We start from the raw sequence: 6,237 nt of genomic DNA, 5'->3' as shown, positions 1-6,237 counted from the left end.
ATTAATATAAATTGAATCTTATACTAGTGTGTGAAAACTGACAATATACTTTATTTCAGGTCTGGAAGCATTGTATCAACTGACCAAGCGGTTGCGGGATACTGAGTTGAAAATCAGCATGATCACGAGAGAAGGCGCTCGCTATTGGGTTGCTAAATACAGGTAGGCTACATATAAGTTGGGAAATTTGGATTTCATAGATTACATATATTTGCTAGCTAGGCAATGAAATGCAGATGTTCTTTTCTCGATCTACGTTCCGACACGTCACATCGTAGTCTATAATGTCACCATGTAGTTATGGTCTCAAAACCGTGTTATTAAGGCCACTTGAAGGTACAGAGTAGTGGTACGCTCGAACGATGTAACTACAATGGGTTGTTCAGCGTTCGACATTTCTATAACTATGACACAGGGCTGTGGAGTCGGTAAATTTTACCACCGAATACGGCTCCGACTCCGACTCCACACATTTTCAATATACCGAATCCGACTCCGGCTCCGGCTCTTGAGTCTTTAAACGTACCGACTGCGACTTCTGGGTCTTTAAACGTACCAACTCCGACTCCCGACTCCGACTCCAGCATTATTACCAATTTATTTCGAAAATTATATGCCACATTGTCGGTTGAATGACTACCATACAACCATTAAACATATGCAAACATATGATTAACGGTGGCATGCTAAATTGTTTCATTGTGGCACAGCTCGAATTATCCACTATGCAATTAACATGAGAGAAAGATTTGCTAAATATCCTTCCTTTTTTAAGTTTTTATAACATGGACTCTCTAATATCCTGAAATGTATGAATCATTCAAATATGGCAGATATCCAATCCTGTATAATAAAATTGTAGATAAAAAATCCAAGTGTAGCTCTTGTGTATGAGTCAGCAAATAATAAAGAGATTGAACTTGCTAATTTTGTAATTGCACACTATCCTGATTACAAGCACACACACTCTTACTACTAATAGGCATTGGTCATAAATGGAATTTAGTCAAGTAGTCAAAGACCATAGCCTTTGTCTAGTCTACATGTACTTAATCAAGTATTCAAGGATTGGGACTTGCAGTCTTTCTTATTCATTCGTTCGACCCAAACAACTAAGCTACACTAAAAATATTTTTAATTTTGTCAAGTGGGAAGCATCGTTTGGTCATATTTACATCAATTTTGACTGCATCGCGAAAACGCATATTGCGATTTTCTTCCCCTGTGCAACTGAGTTGTAATGTGCAAGTAATGTCTAATTTTATCTATATCAGGGGTGGGCAGCTTTTTCGGCCCAAGGGACACATGAGATTTACGAACCGTTGCGCAGGCAACTGGAATGTTGATAACCTGTTTTTAGTCGTCCGATAGGAGCGAACCGAATTAGGTAACATTGCAAACAAGACATATATTAATACGCTCTAAAATTGATAACAATATGTCATGCAATTCTGCAGTGCGCAATCAGGCCCTGGTCGCGCGAAGCGCGAAATGTTTTTGCAAGATAATGACTGAATTATATCAATAAATATGTTGCTAACATACATTGGGGGTCGCGTCTGTATACCACTGGGCTCATTTGGCCAGTGTTGGGATGATTCGAGTCATGACTTGACTCGAGTCAGACTCGAGTCACCTTTTTCGTATGACTTGACTTGACTCGAGTCACTTCGCTAAAAGGACTTGACTTGTCTTGACTCGGCGTATCAGAAATGTGGATTGACTCGTGACTCGGAGCAAAATTGACGAGTCAATTTCAAGTCATCAAGTAGCTAATCGGTGTCGAATAAAATCACTGTATCTTGCATATGTTCAGATTTTTCGCGAAACGATGGTGTATAACCCATCCAAGTGACCAATCATTCAATGATCGTGCGTTTTACTGAGCCTCCATTGTTCTCTCACAAATGTATTGACCGTAAACGAAGTGATCGCAGCTTACAGCTTACGTTGTCGTAAATTAGTAAAGTAATTTATAGCAAAATGTCTACCTCTGTTCTCTGTTCTTGCCTCAAACAAAACTATTTTTTCATTAAAATTGAATTCGAATATAGTTAATATAGTCGTCAACCAGGAGCACAGGCTCGAATTGTATCATATCAATTTGTAAATGGGTAATATATTGCATCTTATCAATTCGTTTCTCTATTCTATATTTTGACTGGTAACTATAAACTGAGGCTATGCAATGACTTACGTAGTTTAGCAGTTCTACGTATATGTGAGCGATACAGCGCCTTCTTGCGTGTATATTGAACTCTTTATTCGTTCATCGGTTCGGAATCAATAACCAATCAATCTGTATTTCAGACAGCTAGCAAAATGCAATGACGTAACCATGCCTCATACTTTGAAAAGGCAATTTGACTTGAATTGTGACTTGACTCGTGACTTGACTTGACTTGACTCGACTTGACTCGAGTCACTTCCAAAAATCGAGTGACTTGACTTGACTCGAGTCACCTTCGAAAATCGATTGACTCGACTTGACTCGAGTCAAAATGTGCAATGACTCGAAATGACTCGTGACTCGAAGGTAGTGACTTGATCCCAACACTGCATTTGGCAAGGACAGAATTAGTCGACGTTTAGACATAGCAAAATCGACGGTATCAGTGTACATGCCTCTATCATTTTGTGCAAATGTTTTGTCGACGATCTCGCTGCGAGTGCACTGCACAAGCGAAGCCGCATGTTGGACGACACGTTATCTCCTAATTTCGAATATAGTTAGACTCAATTCTGAGAATAATATGTATTTATAATTTTCAGGAGGGGACTCAAATACTGAATGCAAGAAATCTAGTGACAATGAATCATGCGAAGTACCGAGAAAAAATTCAATTCAAATAAATCTGCTATGAAATATTCTACTTTATGGTCATATACGAAGATCTGGGATAAATGTGACTGGCCCCTGGATACGTCAATGCGTCAGAACTGTTGTTTTAGTCATCATCAAATTTCGCGGTCATGCTAATCAAAATTTGGTTGTCCTTGCAATTGTACCTGATGTCATAAATAATTTCGCTTACCTTGCAGGCCACACGTAACCTTCTCGTGTGCCAAATTTGGCCTGCATGCCACGGGCTGGCCGCACCGTATCTGAATGGTTATTAATAACCCTTAGCTCGCCACACCTAACTCCGACTCCGACTCGAGTCAGAATTTTCCCCACGACTCTGACTCCGACTCCGACTCCAGCTATTAGAGTTTTCACGACTCCGACTCCGACTCCGACTCCATCAAGCGAAAATTACCCAGACTCCGACTCCGACTCCACAGCCCTGCTATGACACATTCATTATTATATATTTTTTCTGCTGCAATATTCGAAGGTACTTGACCATGAGCTTAATACCCACTTAACAGGAGTATGCCCGAATCCTGGATTTGGCTACACTGCTAAACCCCAAATACTGTGATATCAGATCAATTTCTATTATCAATCTGTTAAATTAAAAATATTCATAGTAGCTGCAAAATTATAACGTGATAACTTTTATGATAACATGATATATTTGTCCGCTCACATGGCGTCTATATCTTTATATAACTAATATATATCAAGTAGGCTACAACAAAACTTCTATTCAAATAGTTATAAATGAGATGATTCTTTAATGCCAGGTCTAAATTGTAGAAGAGCAAATCACATTTTTATGATGTGTGTTGAATGTCAGTTTGCTGGATCCGCTCACTTTCAATAGGAAAATTTCATATCGTCATATAATGCCTACTTGAAAAGACATGGAATACTCCTATTGATGCTGAGGCCTGCGGCGTCGTCAGAATCTGGAAAATTGGCCCGCGAGCACATTTGAGTTTGAGACCTCTGACCTAGAGATTGTAGCGTATTTCGTTCTTGATATTGCGCGATCGCGGGTCAAGCTCACAGTAGAGTCCCTAAACATTACCAAACGCAAAACTGGATATTTCGAGCCAACTTTTCCAACAAAGCAAATATAATTTTTGAGATTGTCAAGGTGCATGCTCGTTTAGTGTCGATCTTTTATGTGACCACCGCCATGCATAGAGTGGACCGCAGTTGAAATGCATGGAATTTCAACCAAAGATGGTATAATGACGTGAAAAATTGTAATATATGAAAAAGCTTCACAGTGCAGAACCTACCAAGGTTCGTTTGTGAACGTGAACCTCCAAATTTCCGAGGCTCACACACAGAAGACGAACGTGAACCTCACGTTCCCACCATTCCTAGCAATGGGTATTCGTCAATCCCGCAATTTCGTGATCAGCACAAATGCGATGGCCAATTGCATGGTTCGAAAAATCACCATGATCACCATGAATGTCACAAACGGGATTGATGCTTATGTGAGATGAGCAATTTAACTAATTAGTAATGGAACGAATATATGCGACGTCAGAGGATAAAATGTGACTTTACTGCACATTTCATTTTGGAGGCACACGTGACGCACGCCGAGAAACAAGATCTCCTTTCCGAACTGGAGGAACAAATGCATGTTCTTTGTTGATGGTGTTTAAAGGACATTGGACAGCAGTGTTATTTTATGTATGCCTACGAATTAGAATTCATTCCAACACATGATCGTTTACTCCAGTAACGATTTGCGAACGCAAATAGGGAAATGCATCGGACCAGACCAGAATGCCATTATAATCCCCATACTATTATCGCGATGCGAGCCAGTCACTGCGATCTCCGAACCCCCTGGCCCCGGTGTTGGATATAAGAAGGCAATTGATGATTGGATGCGCGCTTTTCAATTTGTAATTTAAATTTTGTGTATTCATCCATTTCTGCATTATACACTCGTATTCTTAAATTGTCAAGCAGTGTTATTTGTGAGTTTGTAATTTAATTCGGTACTGACTTGTTCAGTGCACTGCGTTGAATTAAGTTGGTAAATATTGATGCAACACCTGATTCTCAGTGGCATTAATTCCGAGTTTATTCGATTCGTTTGAGTTGGAACCTTCTATAATCCACTAACTTGATCGACGACGGACATGCTGGTAACGAGAACACCACCATCGAATTTCCAACTATCGGGTATTTGGTAGAAACTGAAGTGCTGCTGATATGGTCGCGACATGCACTCATTTTTGCAGTTTTGAACAAATCGCACCATTACCAGATTAAATTATACTGAATGACTTGATATTACCGAGCGCATTGTCCGTGTGGCAACATCACTTCACTGTGTTAATGCTGCATAATGTGTACGTACATAGCAATGGCATGGAGTAAAGTGCGTTCTCGTGCGGCTATGGCGTCATCGACTGACGGCACGAAGTAATTACACGAACAATCGAACCCTTCGATAATTTTCGGAGCCGGAGCTGGAGCCCGCGCAGTGGTATCAATGAGCTTCAAAGTTGGAGCCGGAGCTAGCTTATGATAGAAGAAAGCTCCGGAGCCGGAGCTGGAGCAGTTTAAAATTTACGACTACTCCAAAGCCCATGCCAACGCACCGCATTCCAATCAACATGATATTCCAATTTGGTTCGAAAACCCGATTTACTCCGCATCTGACTTTATTGTTTGACATTCGATTCCAATTTCTCAGCAATTTCCGAATCGGACCCGGCTCCGACAGTTACAGACTGACCGTGTCCGGATACTCCGGAAATGCAAGCTATGATGCTTTCGCATTCCAAAACAATCGACAATTCACAACGAAAGACGCTGATCATGATATTTGGTCGGGTAATTGCGCTTCTCACGTCGAAGGAGGGTGGTGGTATCGCGACTGCGTCCGCGCCCATCTGAATGGAGACTTCCACAAAACAGGCAAGGAGAGAATTCGATGGGGGGACGTTCACTCCGGCAAACAGCTGCGCTACTCGGAGATGAAGTTTCGCAGAAGGTTCTGAAACAGAGGATACACTTCAAATGCGCGATCATGACTTCCGGGTCTTTTTAGTGATTGAAATATTACTCCATACGCCACTGAATTCTTGCTATCTTGTAATCGCTATTAATGATATTTAAGCCTCGATTGTATTTTCTCATCGTGACGAAATTTTATTTCCTGGAATCTCTTTTTGTGTGCCATTGCACAGGGAAACGCACTTTCTGTTTCCTATGATCAAGTATTCGTTTCCACCTATAGCTTTTGGGCGTTAAATTAGAAGAAAACGTTCGTTTCTTCTCCACCACGTCCAGGTTTTGAGTTGGGCACCCCCCCCCCCCATTTGGCCTTATTAGAATTATTACCTTAGTGCTGGAGGTTTATCTAGACTCCG

The sequence above is a fragment of the Botryllus schlosseri genome, chromosome 3 (assembly GCF_051294905.1).
Source record: "Botryllus schlosseri isolate E-star chromosome 3, Bs_hap1, whole genome shotgun sequence".
Classification (NCBI taxonomy): domain Eukaryota; kingdom Metazoa; phylum Chordata; class Ascidiacea; order Stolidobranchia; family Styelidae; genus Botryllus; species Botryllus schlosseri.
The sequence above is the reverse complement of the archived record's forward strand: the minus strand, read 5'-3'. Positions refer to the sequence as shown.